This window comes from Loxodonta africana, chromosome 7 (assembly GCF_030014295.1).
Source record: "Loxodonta africana isolate mLoxAfr1 chromosome 7, mLoxAfr1.hap2, whole genome shotgun sequence".
Taxonomy (NCBI): Eukaryota; Metazoa; Chordata; class Mammalia; order Proboscidea; family Elephantidae; genus Loxodonta; species Loxodonta africana.
In genome coordinates this window covers 51,777,965-51,796,704 of record NC_087348.1, presented here as the reverse complement: position 1 = coordinate 51,796,704, position 18,740 = coordinate 51,777,965, and the positions used below count along the sequence as shown (strand labels likewise).

The 18,740-nt window shown below is 35.6% G+C and overlaps 1 protein-coding gene across 10 annotated transcripts in view; it reads right to left on the bottom strand.

The window, feature by feature from the left end:
• Positions 1 to 18,740, bottom strand: part of IMMP1L (inner mitochondrial membrane peptidase subunit 1) — a 96,536-nt gene that overhangs the window by 48,757 nt on the left and 29,039 nt on the right. The gene's annotated exons all lie outside the window — the stretch shown is intronic.

Genomic DNA, 18,740 nt, shown 5'->3' with positions numbered 1-18,740 from the left:
GTCCCATTTGCCTGAGGTAGAAGTTGGAAGTTCTGGCTGTCAAAGTAGCTGGCATGTGAGGGTAAAAATTACAGAAAGGAACCATAAAGAAAAGAACACAAAGTCTGCATGCAAGCTCCCTTTTAGACCTGCCAACTCTCAAACTGCCACCTGAGCAGGGTGAAACTCCCAGAATTGCAGCAGAAAGCCGCAACTGATAGACTAGAGACCTCAGCAGAGCTGCTAGCAAGCACGCAAAGTTAGGGAGACAGAGGTTGGACTTCAAGTCCCAACAAGGTGGTCTAGGCCTGGCATATGTCTTGTCTTTCAGTTACGGCCACAGCCTAGGAATAAGGTCAAAACTGAAACAGACCACCCTTAACAAAGAATAATACCATCCCCTGGCAGGATTCCAGTGGCCTGTTCATACACTACCTGTCTGCTAGGAGAAAAAAAACAAAACAAAAAAACAACAACAAAACTAACTTAATTTAGGAAGACGGCATTATCTAGGGCCTCTACAATTTTTTTTATAACCGTGGCGTAGACAGGCCTTTTCTAAAAACTGAGATAAAACCCACATACCATAAAATTCAACCTTTTTAAGTGTACAATTCAGTGGATTTTATATATTCACAAGGTTGTACAACCATCACCGTTATCTAATTTCAGAACATATTCATCACCTCAGAAAGAAACCCCAGGCCCCTTTCTCTCCATACCCCCTCCTCCCAGCCCCTGGCAACCACTAATCTACCATCTCTATGGATTTGCTTATTCTGGATATTTTATATAAGTGGAACCATATAACACATGATGTTTTGTGACTGGTTTATTTTACTGAACATAAAGTTTTCTAAGTTCACCCATGTTGTAGCATGTATTAGTACTTCATTCCTTTCTTTAGGGCTCAAAAATATTTCATTGTATATAATACTTTATTTAGCCATTCTTCAGTTAAATCTGGGTTGTTTCCACATTTTGGCTATTACGAATAATGATGCTATTCATGTACAGGTTTTTGTGTGGACATATTGTTTTAGTTCTCTCGGGTGTCAACCTAGGAGTGGAATTGCTGGGTCCTGTGATAATTCTCCACCACCCATCTGTCAGTTTGTTGTACTGTGGTAGCTTGTATATTTCTGTGATGCTAGGAGCTATGCCACCTGTATTTCAAATATCAGCAGGGTTACCAATGGTAGACAGGTTTCAGTGGAGCTTCCAGATTCAGACAAACCAGGAAGAAAGGTCTGGTGATCTATTTTTGAAAATTAGCCAACAAAAATCTTACAGATCACAACAGAACATTGTCTGAGTCACCTGTTGTGACATGTCATCAGGAGGGATCAACTGCTAGAGGACATCACGTTTGGTGAAACAGAAGGCCACCGAGGGTGAGGGAGGCCCATGGTGGGATGAATTGGCATAATAGCCCATAATGACGAACTTGAACATCCCAAAGACTGTGAGGATCACGCAGGACCAGGCAACATTTCATTTTGTTGTACATAAGGTTGCCATAGTAGGAGTAGACTCGCGCAGGTATCTAGCTGTCTTTATCTATGGTAACCCTATGTTTAACTTTTTGAAGAACTAACAAACTGTTTTCCAAAGCAGCTGCAACATTTTCCACTTTCACCAGTAATGTGAGAGTGTTCCAATTTCTCCACATCCTCATGAACACTTCTTATTGTTTGTGTTTTATTACAGCCATTCTACTGAAGTGGTATCTTATGGTGGTTTTTTGATTTGCATTTCCCTAGTGACTAATGAAGGAGTCCTGGTGGCACAATACTTAAGAGCTCAGCCGGTAACGTGAGGGTTGGCAGTTCAAACGTACCAGCCCTTCCACAGGAGAAAAGACCTGGCAATCTGCTTTTGTAAAAGATTACAGCCTAGGAAGCCCTATAGGGCAATTCTACTGTGTCACATAGGGTTGGCATGAGTCAGAATCAATCTGACAGCACACAACACCAACAGTAACTAATGATGTTAAGGTTACTTTTTATGTGCTTATTGACCGTTTGTATGTCTCCTTTCCTTTCAAATCCTTGACCCACTACTGATTGGGTTATTATAAGTTTTAATCTAATTCAATCAAGATTAAAAGCATTTTATAAAATACAACCAAATGACTGAAAGCCAAGAGGAAAATAAAAAGACAACAGAAACAGACCAATAGGTGACTCAGATATTGATGTAACATACAAAGACTTTAAAATAACTGATTAACATTAAAAAAAAAAGGAATAAAAGATGGAATAATAAAATACAGTAATTAAAAATTCACTAAATGGGCTTAATAGCAGATTAAAAAAAAAAAAAAAAGTTGCCATTGAGTTGATTAGACTCAGCCAAACAGAAAGTAAGAGAATTGAAAGGCAGGTTGGGCGAAAGCAGTGAGATTTAAGTGGAGAGGGGAAAACTCTACCTAGGAAATAAAATGTGTTACTTTTTATTCCCTATCACATTTCCTTTACAAGGGAAGTTATATCCTCTATCAAATGAGTAATAGAGAAGTTAGGATGAAAAGAAGTGTAAAAGTATGACTGTCACATAATATAGCAAAAAAAAAAAAAATGTAGAATAGCCCTCTCCAGAAATCTTTTAACAGTCTTTGTTCAAAATGCAGTAAAACTCCATATAGTGCTGGCATAAGGGAGTAAGGCTGATACCCACTTTCAACAGTTTTCTACATCATAACTTAAAAAATCTCTTCCTCTAACAAAGTGGAAACCATGGTGGTGTAGTGGTTAAGTGCTACGGCTTTTCTAACAAAGTTAGAAAATATAATGTGGATGGAGGTGACAATGTTTCCTTGAATACTTATTAAAATCCTCAAATACTAACCAAAATAACAATAACAATAATAATAGCAAACACATGATCTACTATGTGCCGGGCACTGTTATAAGTGCGTTACGTATATGAACTCATTTAATGAGAACTTAGGCATCATTATACAGATAAACTGACGGACAGAGGGACAGAGAGGTTAAGAAACTATTCAAAATCAAGCAGTTCGTAAGTGGCAGAGCCACGATTCAAACTGAGGCAGTCAGGTTCTCAGGTCTACCACTACGCTATATTGCCTCTCAGTTAAAACAAAGAAATTTGGTGGAAAGTATAAAAGAGGTAGCTGACAGTACAGAGCCACAGGGGAAAGACAAATGTTGGACTGAGGTTAAAACCAGCTAAAAAGATTGGGCACAGTGAACTGTAGATGATGGAAAGAAACTAGAAATTCTTCCATCTTCAGAAGTTTCTAGGAATAGGTCTCCAGTGCTAAGACCCTGATTTATTTAGACCTAACCATCGAAGTAAATTTTGAGTGATATCAGAATTTCCAAGCCCCAAATAAAAGTCTCACCTGATTGTATAGGCCTGGAATTTGTCTGAAAAGAAGAAAAACCATTTTGTTCCAGAAATAGGAAAACTAATGTAAAGGGCAATGCTGGTTGAAACCACCAGTTTACAGAAATTCGTTCATTCTTAAAGTATAAGCAACCAGTCAGATAAGTAATTACTATCATAAATATTTTTTTCTGTTTTGATAAGAAGAGCAGAGATAGAGAATACATTAGCATTTAAAGAGGCATCCACACTAAGAAAAGCTGAGCAGAAAGGAGGAGATGGACAAGCAGAAGATAAATCTCAACATTGGTTTTGCTACATTTACCTTCATTTGGAAAAGAAAAAGACAACAAATTTTTGACATTCCCAAGATCTATGTGATTCTCAAATTCAAAAATATTTATACAAAATACATTTTCACTATATAATGATATAAATAAAGTCACTGAAAGATACATGTCCATTTCAGACCCTGAATGGAAGTTACTGTGACAAGTAGAGAACAGCAAAGACTCATTAAGACGTGGATGCTGAGTAGTGTACTCTGCTCAATAGCTAAATAATTCACTCTCACACAGCAGCTTCTCCATCAAAATAATTCAAATTCCTGCCATTTTACAACTACCTTCAAGGCTGTTCATGAACTGTTGAAACCTATCATGTTAAATCTACTGTAAGACTTGGGGAGAAGCAATGTTTTATTTTTTAGGACTCCAAATTCAAGGAGCTCTGATCCCCAACATCTGTGATGATTTTATTTAAACCTGTTTATTTTGCTAGAATGTTTCATTCTCAGAGGAAAATAATTGCCATCACTTTAAGGTTTAAAGCAGTGAATACTGCTTTAAATCTGTTTGCAGCATCAAAATAACTTGGGAACCAAACTCAAAATACAAATCCCCAGGCTCCCACAATAGAGCTAATGAATTTGAATCTCTGGGAGCAGGGCCCCAGAACCTGTATTTTCACTGAATTCCTAGGATGGAAGTTTAATAAGGTCTTTGTGCTGCCATTTGATACCAATGAGACATACTCAATCTTTTCAGAAACTTGACAAAATTTAACCATTTCTTATTTTTTAGTAAATGTTACGTTAACTTTGGGATAATTCTATATATTTTCATTATCAAATAAACCTTATAATGCTAATGTTTCAATGAATTTAATTAATCCAATGTTCTCTTCTAAAGTTCACTTTTCATATATATTCCAAATAAGGAAACATTTTATATTTAAAAACATAAGCAGTTGACACTTTTAATATAATCAAGTGCCAATAAGTACAATCCGTTTCCAAGCAGTGAAATACCCAAACCACCCCATTCCATCCACTAATAATCACCCAATTGCTATATGATCCTTCTATCTATTTCAGAATAATATACAAGTTGTACAAGGAATAATTGAAGGGTATTAATTCAAAGGAAGAAATATGACTTAGCATAAGCTTATGATAGCTGTCGCTGAGTTACTTTATGAACTACCCTTTAGGCAGACATTGTTGTTAGCTCCCATCAAGTCAGCCTCCAACTCATGATGATCCCATGCATAACAGAATGAAACGCTGCCTGGTCCTGAGAGATCCCCATGATTGGTTGCAAATCGGACCCTTGTGATCCACAGGGTTTTCTCTAGCTGATTTTTGGAAGGAGGTCTCCAATCCTTTCTTCCTAGTTCGCTTTAGTCTGGAAGCTCCACTGAAACCTATTCAGTATCACAGCTATGTGCAAGCTTCTACTGACAGGTGGTGGCTGTGCATGACGTGCATTGGGCAGGAATTGAACCCAGGTCTCTCACATGGAAGGTGAGAGTTCTACCACCGAACCACTAATGTTTCCTTTAGAGGGGTATTAAGTCTTATAAACCACACATTAAAGAAGTTTATCATCTCTTCAATAATCAGGATGTTGTAAGATTCCCATCCTGCTCTTTTGTTACACCTGACTTATATTTCCTATTAACATTTCTTTCACTCTATATCCCATTCTCTTCTCTCCAAAAACACCTCCCTTGGGCTGGGGACCATGATTTGGGGGCCATCTAGCTCAACTGCCATAACACATTTTATAAAGAAAATGCTCTACATCCTACTTTGGTGAGTAGCATCTGGGGTCTTAAAAGCTTGTAAGTGGCCATCTAAGATACTCCACTGATTACACCCCATCCTGGAGCAAGGGAGAATGAAGAAAGCCCAAGACACAAGGGAAAGATTAGTGCAAAGGACCAATGGACCACAACTACCACAGCCTCCACCAGACTGAGTCCAGCACAACTAGATGGTGCCCAGCTACCAGCACTGACTGCTCTGATAGGGATACCAATAGAGAGTCCCAAACAGAGCTGGAGAAAAATGTGGAACAAAATTTTAACTCACAAAAAAAAGACCAGACTTACTGGTCTGACACAGACTGGAGAAACCCCAAGCGTATGGCCCCCAGACACGCTTTAACTTAGTACTGAAGTCACTCCTGAGGTTCACCCTTCAGCCAAATATCAGACAGGCCCATAAAACAAAATGAGACTAAACTGACACACCAGCCCAGGGGCGGGGATGAGAAGGCAGGAGGGGATGGGAAAGCTGGTAATAGGGAACTCAAGATCAAGAAGTGGGGAGTGTTGACATGTCATGGTGTTAGCAACCAATGTCACAAAACAGTATGTGTATTAACTGTTTGATGAGAAACTAATTTCCTCAGTAAACCTGCAACTAAAGCACAATAAAAAAAATTTTTTTAAAACTTGAAATGACTAGTGCCATGATAGGTAATTACAGGATGCTTTATATATAAGAACTATAGTCAGAAAAAGGAACTAGGGAGCTTAAGAGAATTTTGGGTGATCATAAGGTTCAACGAATGACGATGATGGTAACTGGTTAACTGGAAATGAGATAAGACATTAAGAGATAATAAGACCACAAATATTAGAGTTTTCAAAGATGATGGCAGGGAAAGGGGTAGAGAAAAGCTTTGCATAGTAGTTCATGCTAAAATAATCCAGAAAAGTGAGAAATGATCTTAGTGGTCAGAGCAAAGATTATGAGAAACAGATGCTCTAAGGGGAAGACTATGAAGTAGTGAGATAAGGCACAGTAACAATGGTTTACATTGGCTTTCCAACACAGCACCCACTAGACATCTGGGGTTATGGGCACTTGAAGTGTGGCTAGTCTGTATTAAGATGTCTATAAAAATGTGAAATACAAACCAGACTTCAAAGACTTAGTACAAGAAAAAAAGATAACATACCAATCAATTTTTATATTACACATTGAAATGATAACATGATTAAAATTAATTTCACCTGTTTAAAAAAAGACCTCAACTTTGGGAGACACCTGTGCAGCAAATTAAATTAGTATTGTGTAGCTTTTTAAGATGAGCCAAAGTTCTTATAAATTACCAATAAGGTATTAAATTCAAGTAACCTCTATCTGAAAAGAAAGCATACCATTGAGAAGACCTTGTATGTTTATGTTGAATTTAATTATGATGAGTTTATTTGGGAATTCCCAAAGTAAATAACCTCTAATCAAATAAGAATGATGTCTAGGATAGAGGGGAAAATATTAACTCTTAAGAGCTAATAAATCTCAAGAGCCATTCAGTAAACAGTTGAATAGAAAGCAAAAAAGTAAACGGCAACCACCTTTAACAAAAGCTTTGAGACAAATTTTGTTTTGAAAGGAAAGCTACTTAAAAAATATAAATAAATAAATACTATTCACTATCATAAAGTTATCCTCAGATAATAAAAATATCTGGCAAAATAATGTAAACTTACACAAAAACCAAATAATTTTAAAATACAACTATTATATCATAATAAGAAAAAGATTTCAGTTCATTTCACAGACAGCTATTTTTTACTGCAAAGTAGAGTTTTAAATAAACATTTTTTCAAGTAGTAAAAATACAAATAGAAAGGTAAAGAAATCCTTTACAAATTAACATAATTCAGTTCAGTGTAAATAATGTTAAGCTTTCTCATTCATTCATTTAAACTTTAAAATGTGGCAACAAATGAAACATATTTTGGAAAGAATAAGCTGTAACCAGTCAAACCAAAACTCACTAATAAGAGCAATAAGCTTGCTAGGCAGGTTTGAGGAAAGAACTTTAATTTGTTATATTTTATTTATTGATCTTCTAACAAAGATTCATATGAGTAAAGATAAAATACATTACACATAAGCAGAGGCTACCAGCAAATCAATGTGCCATGTATAAAATGAATGATATTTTAATCATCTTAAAATTTCAAAAAATATTTCCACTATCTATATGTAGTTAAGATTTTAAAGTTTAAAAACACTAAGACTAAGGTTTTATAACCTATTTTTAAAAAGTATAAAGTTACTAAATCACAAAATGAGAAAAAATCAAGTTCTAGGAACAAATATTTTAAAATTAAGTACTCTAGGATCATAATACTGACAACACTAATTATCTTTTCTAGTCTTGGCAGTTATGTTGCATACTGTTTGGGTGACTGATGGGATAATTTCACTTCATTTTCTCTCAGTTTATTCTGGACCATGTAAAAGAAGAATATTAAAATAATTAACACCTCAAAACAAAGTACTTGATAAAGTTTTTAGCTGAAATAAAATGCTAAAAAACAAATCTCAATTACTAACTAATGCATTGATTCTAGAGCAAAGAACTAAACCCCGATCTGCTAAGAAAACCTGAAAAAGAATCACTGGTTTTTAAAAATAAGTCACTCAGTATTAACATTACCATTTTAGGACTTTTCTATATTAAGAACATACATTTCCTCCCACCAAGAGCCTTTTATCAGCATTTTGAGCCAGTATTATTTTAATTATCAAAAACATAAGTGTCTATATATTTGTAGACTATTAAATGTTTTAGTTTTCTAAAAAAGTTTCACCAGCTGGAATCAAAGCAGACAAATAGGTAAAATGTATGAGAAAACAAATTATTTCAATTCTTCATATCTACAGACATTTTGATTAATTTATTAATAGTGACCTTATATCCAAAGAACACAAAAGTATTTAAATTAATATATCATTGCAAATATGAACCTTTACCAGTAGTAAATACTTTATATCACTCTTAGCTGTAAAAGTATAAACAGACATTACTAACCCACTCTTCCATTTGGGCAGTTAATAAATTTTAATTTTACCTAGTTTATATAGCTCTGACATAATTTATAAGTTGTACACAACTTATAAAAAGGCTACATATTATAATTAATAAAAAGCATATTCTTTGCCTTGATCACCTGATTTTTTGTTATTGTTGTTTATAAAATTAATCACAGTTAGCAGGGTAGAAATCGCTTTGAGTTTCATGAATGAGATCCAAGAGATGGGAAAGGATTAGTTCTCAGTTGCTGCCAGTTATAGCGCCAGGTGGCTTTTTCTGCAGTGAAGGTGTTACCGATAATCCCATTACACTGGTACTAAATCTTGCAGACATCAAAATTATCACCAAGGTTCCTTTTCATCCCATCCTTTCCAAATGACTGGAAGTCGCTTCACCTGAAAGAAGTCAAATCCACATGCAGCTGCTGTTTGAGCAGGCAGCAAACTCCCTGAGAATGCGAGTCGTGATTCAATTTTGCTGTGCTGGTGGCCCCCTATTCCCTGTCCAATAATACATCTGTTAAAAAATCCTACAGCTACAAATCAAGTTTAATCCTACCAGGGACCTCATGTTGGTCTTGTCTTCCAAAAAGGCAGCAGGTTCTGCTGTCTATCTCTGCTAGTGTCTGGGGAATACCGTTTAAATCCCAGCCCTACTTAGAAGAATAAGCTAAGGATCACAAAACATGACCTCAAAAACCCTGATATGACTATATTCTGACCCAGAGGCATTCATTCTAGGTGAAGATTAGAACTTTGCATAATAAGATTACACAGCAAGTGAATGATATCAAGGGACTATCCATATGCAGCCGCCTGGTTTTCCATAGAAAGACTGTGCTCTGCAATATGCAGTGCAGACGAAAAAGAGCTCGGTCTTTCTAGCTGAAATAAAATAGATTCACATAAATTAGTTGGCCATTTCCAGATTCCTAAATCCCCTATTACATCTTTTATTGACAGCTCCTGTGAGGATAGCACAAATGTTATTCCTTTTTATTCTGTGCTTCTATAGCAATCATGCTCTGTAATTGAAATGTACATAGATTATGTCTAGAAATTAACATCTTGTTTGCTGTAATCTTGGATTACAATTGACTGTGTACATAATATAATTAGGAAATCAATGGATGGATTTATGATATCCAAGAAACTAGACTTATTGTTTAAAGAATAGTTTAACATTTTGTGCCAACACTTTAAATGCATAAAGTTACAGGGAGAAGTCAATACAAATTTGAGTGAGTAAGAGGATACGATAGGCATCAGCTAATATTTACAAAAAAGTGAGGTTATTAAAAAGTAAGGTCATTTCCCTCAAAATTTAGAAAATGTAAAAAATTCAGAGACCTCAAGAACATAAGATTTTCTCTTTAAATTATACTTTGGCAAGAAGGACAATTAATATGAGAAGAAGGTAAAACCCACTGCCGTCGAGTCAGATTTTTATAAAGGGGGTACACTTGCAATATTTTACACAAATCACCTTGATCATTTTATAACTATTAAAATATTTGAATCAATTCAAATCAATAGTGATTCAAGGTTTTATAATTCTTAATTATATGTTTTAAAAGCACTTGTCAATGAAGTAATCTCTCCTCATATTGGAATATACACAGTACATTTTAAATTATAGGATCATAAAAATACTTAGAAAAGAATACTTTATGTTCAAGTTTTTTCCCAAGAAGTTTATAGCTATACTAGCTCTAAGCAAACTTAAGCACGTGAATATTCTTTGGTTACCTTGACTAGGATGTTTCTAGAAAAATAATGAGGAATGCAAAAAACATATTTTTATTATAATATTTCTATGCAATACTTTAGAGCTTCAATGTTCAATATGGTAGCCACTAGGCACACGTGGCCACTGAGCACTTAAAATGCGGTTAGTCCCAATTGTGATGTGCTCTAAGTGTAAAATATACACTGGATTTTGAAGACTTAAAAAAACAAAGTAAAATATTTTATTAATAATTTTATATGGGCTACATGTAGAAATAATACTATTTTGCATATACTGGGTTAAATAAAATACATATGTGACTCACATATATCTATTGCAAAGCACTACTTTAGCGGATTATGTATTTTCAATAATACATTCCTGAGCTAGGTGAACTTGTACAACAAATAAAAACAAAGAGGAATATTATTGAAGATCATATATTTCAGTGTCAAATCGGATAGATAAGCTTAGTAAAGAAAGTATAACATACTGTTCTTGGTCTCTATTTCATACTTCTAGCTTAAAGGTAGTGGTGGGGGAAGAGAGGACCTGTCAAATTGGTGACTATTACATACTAAAAAAAAAAAGTTGTTTTACAGTAACAAAAACATTTTAGGTCAGTAAATATAAGTTTTGTTTTTTTTTTTAATCACATCTTGGGCAACTTCATAAAAGACTAATGAATTCTGTGTGTCACCCCTCATTGTGCTCAACAGCTAGCAACTTCAGAAAATATGTTTGGATCTAGAAAGGTCCACGATTTTTTTTCTACAGTGCTATATAATTGTTGACACTCAAACTAATAAAATAAGTGATATATAATAACAACAGAAGAAAAAAAAATTTTTTTAACAACAGAGATTTGAGTTATTTAGTATATTTTTGAACACTTAGCAAAATAAAGATCAATTTCACAACACAAATTATTACTAAGCTGCTCTATTAGTCTTTTTTAATCTATCAAAGAAGGTTAAAAAAAAAAACAAAAATTCTTAAAATGTGCTACAGAAGGAAACTTGCATATAAAATATAAATACATACTAATTTAAGTCAAGAAATTTATTATAATTTATTTAATACTGCCATACACAAGTGATGTTATACAATTAAAATATAAAGTTTATCTGTGTCACATATCAGAATATTATTTCAATATAAACAATACTATTTAAGGTATTAACTCATTTTAAAGATGCTTTTTCAAAATTATTCCTTTACAATACTAATCCCAAATAGTTAAGACTAAAGGTAAAATATGGCTATCAGTAAATAAAATGGATACAATTAAAATAAATTCTTTAGCTATGCTGCTTTTTCCTCACTTGTAAAAATTACATAAATTCTTTTCTGGTTACCAGTTTCACACACACCCACACACAAAATTAAAGCAAAACAAAATAATAACAACAACAACAAAACTTTCTAACCATCAATAGATTGAGTGCAATGATATTCAGTCTAAGTTAATCCCTAGACATCCAAATTCATGAATAAAAATTCATCAGTTTTAAATACACTGAGCCTATTAAGCAAGAACAAAAGCATATGCACAAAAGAGCTTTTAATATATTTCAAAGCCCACAAGAGCCATGGTCTCATTAAAATTATAAATTACACAAACATGGAATGAAGATTCAAACTGCAGTGCAGCTAAGCAGATTACAGAAAACCCCGCGTTCCATATGATAACACACCATGGCCCTCCCAGATGGGGGCTTGGAACAAAAAGGCCATCACCACAGCTAGGGAAAACCTCCTTGTGATCTCTGGTTTCTGTTCAGCAGATGACAGCCAAATAATATGTTGATTATTCTGTTTGTGCTGCTAAGCTTGTAAGATGGAATAAAAGCGATATGATCTATTGTGAATCCAATGCTAATGTGTTGCTCCACTCATAAATAACATACTGAATTTATTTTGAAACTATCTTTTATCTGAATTTCAGTTTTTAAATGCATGAATTAAAATAAAAGCCAGGATAAAATAATATTTAATTTGATGCTTTAAACTAAAAAAATGAAGTTGACAAGTGAAAAATACTAAGTGCTTAGTGAAGAGTCAAGTACAATCACCTTTCTTGAATTTTAGCAGTGATCAGAGACAAAAATGCATTTTAAAATAGGAAATTACTCTCATAATGAAATACAAATGTAAAAATAATACAATAATGACCAAGTTAATAATATATATAATTCATGAGAAAAAACTAAATATACCAGGGTATTTCACCTACAAGGTGAAAACAGTAGTACATAATCCTAACATATAGCAAAAACTTTACAAAACACTAAAATGTATAATTAAGGACATATAAATGTTCATAACTTGCACACAAATGGATGGTAACAAGAAATCCTACTAAAAATCAAAATAATTTAGGAACTTAAAAAAAATAATTTCCAAATATAATAGCCAATATTTTATATTACTTTAGTGACAAAAGTTAAAACTAATTTTCCCCCAATTAATAAAAGTATATATTTAAATATCCTAAGATTTAACAGCGTGAACTATGCCCAAATGAGGTAACTGGAATTATGTCTGTAAATACTCTATAAAATTTTATTTTTCATGAATAAACATTTTATGGATACCAATATTGTTAATTTTAGTACTGTAAAATACTCAGAATCATAACATTTATTTTCCCACTTGGGAAATTTCTCCATGAATAATCTAGTAGTCACCTCAAAAACAAACAAGAAGTACATATAAGGTTACAGGAAAGGTAAACATGGATAAACATAGTTTTCTTAAAGAGGGTATTTGTATAAAGTGCATAATTACGGTCATTAACCTAAATCCACTTCCTTTTTCTCTACCTCCAGAGATAGACTCTTGAGTTCAAAAATCATAACTAAATTGCCCAACATGAATAGACAGTCTAAGACTGCAGATGGAAAGTTAAAACACTAACACCTTTAGACAAAAACAGAACACTTTCATCCTTGGAGCATGCAAACATTTCTTAAACAAGACGAAAAGAACAAAGCATAAATGAGGAATTAGTCTATTTCAAAATCACAAAATTCTGTTCATCAAAAGCAGGATTAAAAGAGTAAAAAGACAACAAGGGAGAAATATTTGCAATACCTAAATACAACAAAAGCAGCCCTAGGGACAAAATAGGTAAGGACTTGGCTGCCAACCCAATGCTCAGCGGTTCAACCAACCACAGGGATCTGTGGGAGAAAAGACTCAGCGACCTGCTCCTGAAAAGATTTCAGCCTAGGAAAACCTATAGGGCAGTTCCAGTCTGTCCTATAGTCACCACAGGTAGGAATCAACTCGACGGTACACAGCAAAAACAAAAAAGGACTCGTACTATAAATACATAAAAAATTCCTACCAATGAATAAGAACAAGACATATATGTGCAAAACAAGGAGAAAGGCACTTCACAAAAGAGACTATCCATAAGAATGTTGTTGGGCTCCATGTAGTCAGTTCCAACTCACAGCAACCCCAAGTACAACAGCACACCACCCAGTCCTGTTTCATCTTCGCAACCATTGCTGTAATTGAGCCCGCTCTGCAGCCACTATGTCAATCCAACTCATTGAGGGTCTTCCTCTTATTTGCTAACACTCTACCAAGGATGATGTCCTTCTCCAGGGACTGGTCCCTCCTGATAACATGTCCAAAGTATATGAGACAAAGTCTCCCCATCCTCGCGTAGAGAGAGCATTCTGGCTATACTTCTTCCAAGACAGATTTGTTCATTCTTCCAGCAGTCCATGGTATATTCAATATTCTTTGCCAACACAATAATTCAAAGGCATCAATTCTTCTTTAGTGTTCCTTATTCATTGTCCAGCTGTCACATGCATATGAGACGACTGAAAATACCATGGCTTTGGGTCAGGTGCACCTTAGTCCTCACAGTGAAATCTATGCTTTTTAATACTTTAAAGAGGTCTTTTGCAGCAGATTCGCCCGATGCAATATGCCATTTAATTTCTTGACTGCTTCTTCCACAGGCATTGATTGTGGATCCAAGTAAATGAAATTCTTGGCAACTTCACTATTTTCTCCATTCATCATGATATTGCCTTTTGATCCAGTTGTAAAGGTTTTTTTTTTCCTTTATGTTGAGGTGTAATCCATACTGAATGCTGTAGTCTTTGATTTACATCAATAAGTGCTTCAAGTCTTCTTCTCTTTCAGCAAGCATGGTTGTGTTATCTACATACACAGGTTGTTAATGAATCTTCCTCCAATCCTGATGCCACATTCTTTGTATCCTACAGCGTCTCGGATTATTTGCTCATCATACAAACTGAATAAGTATGCTGAAAGGATACAACTCTGATGCACACCATTTGATTTTAAACCACTCAGTACACCCTTGTTCTGTACAAAAGACTGCCTCTTGGCCTGTGTACAGGTTTCCCAGGAGCACAATTAAGTGATATGGAATTCTCACTCTTCACAATGTTATCTGTAATTTGTCATAATCCATATAGTGGAATGCCTTTGCTAAGTCAATAAAACACCAGTAAACATTGTTCCAGTATTCTCTGTTTTCAGCCAAGATCCATCTGATACCAGCAGTGATATTCCTCATTCCACAATCCTCTTGCACTTAGTTCCCTGTCAAAGTACTGCTGCAACTGGTTTTTTGACTTATCTATAGCAAAATTTGGAAACCCTGGTGGTGTAGTGGTTAAGTGCTATGGTTGCTAACCAAAGGGTTGGCAGTTCTAATCTGCCAGGCGCTCCTTGGAAACTCTATGGGGCAGTTCCACTCTGTCCTATAGGGTCGCTATGAATTGGAATCGAGTTGACGGCACTGGGCTTGGTTTTTGGTTTATAGTAAAATTTTATTTGCACGTGTTATTAATGATATTGTTCGATACTTCCTGAGCTCTGTTGGATCACCTTTCTTTGGAATGGGCACAAATACGGATCTCTTCCAGTTGGTCAGGTAGCTGTCTTCCAAATTTCTTGGCATAGACGACTGAGAGATTCCAGCATTGCATCTGTGTGTTGGAACATCTCAATTGGTATTCCCTCAATTCCTGGAGCCTTGGATTTCACCAATGCCTTCAGTGAAGCTTGGACTTCTTCCTTCAGTACCATCGGATCTTGATCATAGGCTGCTGTTAGGTGCCATCAAGTCACTTGCAACTTACAACAACCCTCTGTACAATAGAACAAAAACACTGCCCAGTCCTGCGCCATCCTCACAATCACTGGAATGTCTGAGCCCATTGTTGCAGCCACTGTGTCAACCCAGCTCATCAAGGGTCTTCCTCTCTTTCGCTGACCCTCTACCTTACCAAGCATGATGTCCAGGCTGTTCCCTGGTGATAACATGTCCAAAGCATGTGAGACAAAGTCTCCCCACCGTTGCTTCTAAGGAGCATTCTGGCTATCCTTCTTTCAAGACAGATTTTGTTTGTTCTTCTGGCAGTCCATAGTATATTCAATATTCTTTGCCAACACCATAATTCAAAGGCATCAATTCTTATTTGGTCTTCTATATTCATTGTCTGGTTTTCCCATGCATATGAGGCAACTGAAAATACCATGGCTTCTGTCAGGCGCACCTTAGTCCTGAAAATGACATTTTTGCTTTTCAACACTTTAAAGAGGTCTTCTGCAGCAGATTTGCCTGATGCGATACATTGTTTGATTTCTTGACAGCTGCTTTTATGGGCATTAATTGTGAATCTATAAGAAAATGAACACTTGACAAACTTCAACATTTTCTCCATTTATCATGAGGTTACTTAACTGTCCAGCTGTAAGGATTTCTATTTTCTTTATATGATACTTCCAAGAATGGATGAACATCAACCAATTCTTTTTGTACAGTGACTACGTGTATTCCTTCCATCTTCTTTTGATGCTTCTTGCATCGCTCAATATTTTGTCCATAGAGTCTTTCAACACTGCAACAGGAGGCTTGAATTTTTTCTTCAGTTCTCTCAGCTTGAGAAATTCCAAGCATGTTTTTCCCTTTTGGTTTTCTAACTTCAGGTCTTTTCACATTTCACGATAATACTTTACTTCTTCTCAAGCTACCCTTTAAAATCATCTCTTCAGCTCTTTTACCTGATATCTTCCATTTGCTTTAGCTACTCTACACTCAGGAGGAAATTTCAGAGTCTCTTCTAACATCCATTTTTGTCTTTTGTTTTCTATCTTTTTAATGACCTTATACTTTCTTCTTTTTTTTATTTTTAAATTGTGCTTTATGTGAAAGTTTACAGAGCAAATTAGATTCTCATTAAACAATACACAAATTGTTTTGTGACATTGGCTGTCAACCCCACAATGTGCCAACACTCTCCCCTTCTCGACCTTGAGTTCCCCATTTCCATTCGTCCAGTTTTCCTGTCCTTTTCTGCTTCTCATCTTTGCTTTTGGGCTGGTGTGCCCATTCAGTCTCATATACAGGGTTGAGCTATGGGAGTTACTGTTTTTTTTTTTTTTTTGTAGACCCCTCTAATCTTTGTCAGAAGGGTAAACATCAGGAGTGACTTCAGTACTAAGTTATAAGGGTGTCTGGGGGCCACACTCTCAGGGTTTCTCCAGTCTCTGTCAGACCAGTAAGTCTGGGTTTTTGCTTTGTTTTTTTTTTTTGGTGTGTGCGTGTGTTTGTACTACATTTTTCTTCTGCTGTGTCCTGGACTCTCTGTTGTGATCTCTGTCAGAGCAGTAGGTGGTGGTAGCCAGGCACACACAGTTGTTCTGGATTAAGTCTGGTGGAAGCTGTGGCAGTTTTGGTCCACTAGTGCTTTTTCAGACTCACAGGGCTGAGAAAGCCGGTGAATCCCAAAGTCAGTAGATCAGATGACAGGCTGCTGGCTTACAGGGCTGCAGAGCTGGTGAACCTCAAAGTCTGTAAGTCAGGTGACAGGCTGCTAGCTCACAGGGCTGTGGAGCTAGTAAATCCCAACGTCAGCAAGTCAGACGACAAGCTGCTAGCTCAAGTCTCGAGAACCAGAGGTCAGATGATGATGGGCCAGAAAAAGGATCCAGAGCAAACAAAGGAGCTTTGCCCAAATGTCCATATACATACTGGATACTGGTCACACTGCCAGGAAAACTTCCCTTACAACTGAATGGCTGATCACATAAGATCATATCATGGAGGTGATTACATCATATGACAAATGGAGGATAATTACATAATAATGAGAATCATGGCCTAACCAAGTTGACACATATGTTAACTATCACAGTCCAACCCTTGGCACCTGTACACACCTCCTTAAACCACAAATAATCTCTAAATAAAGACAAGTATGAAGTCATACTTGTACCTAACATATAACTAACGTATGAACAACTAAAAATGTACTAGCCCCGTTTACATCTTATATTTCATAAGTGATGGGATGAGGGAGGGAATAAAAGGAAAATATTTGCTATAGATACATAAATATACATAACTATATATACATATGTGTGTGTGTATATGTATATATAAATACATATATATAAAGACATACACATACATATCTGCCAGTTTGTCATACTATAGTGGCTTGCTCTGATACCGGAAGCTTTGCCACTGGTTTTTAATACCAGCAGGGTCACCCTTGGTGGACAGGTTTCAGCTGAGCTTCCAGACTAAGACAGTCTAGGAAGAAGGACCTGGCAATCTACTTCTAAAAAAAATTGGCAGGTGAAAACTTTATGAATAGCAATGGAACACTGTCTGATACAATGCCAGAAGATGAGCCCCTCAGGTTGGAAGGCACTCAAAAGACAAGTGAAGAAGAGCTGCCTCCTCACAGTAGAGTCAACCTTAATGATATGGTTGGAGTCAAGCTTTCGGGACCTTCATTTGCTGATATGGCATGACTCAAACAAGAAGAAACAGCTGCAAACATCCATTAATAATAGGAGTGTGGAATGTATGAGTATGATTCTAGGAATATTGGAAATCATCAAAAGTGAAATGGAATGTATAAACATCAATGTCTTAGGTATTAGTTGGCAGAAATGGACCGGTATTAGACATTTTGATTCAGAAAATCATATGGTGTACTATGGCAAGAATGACAAATTGAAGAGGAATGGCATTGCATTCATCACAAAAAAGAGCATTTCAAGATCTATCCTGAAGTACAATGCTGCAAGAGATAGGAAAATAGCCACATGACAAAAAGAAAGAGCAGTTAATATGTTTATTACTAAAATTTATTCACCTACTAAGCCAAAGATGAAGAAATCGAAGATTTTTACCAAAATCTTTAGTCTGAAGTTGATCAAACATACACTCAAGATGCATTGATAATTACTGGTGATTAGAACGTGGAAGTTGGAAACAAAGAAGAAATAAAGCCAGAGATCGCATGACACAATTTTGCAAGGCCAACAGCATATTCATCTCAAATATCTTTTTTCCAAAAAATAAATGGTGACTATACACATGGGCCTCGTCAAATGGAAAAGCCCAATATCTTCACTCAAAACAAGACCAGGAGCCAAGTGTGGAATAGATCATCAATTGCTCATATCCATGACATTGATACTAAGTAGTAAATTAAATTTTCTTTAACTTTATTGAAAACTTAAAATGAAAGTTTTCAAGGAATA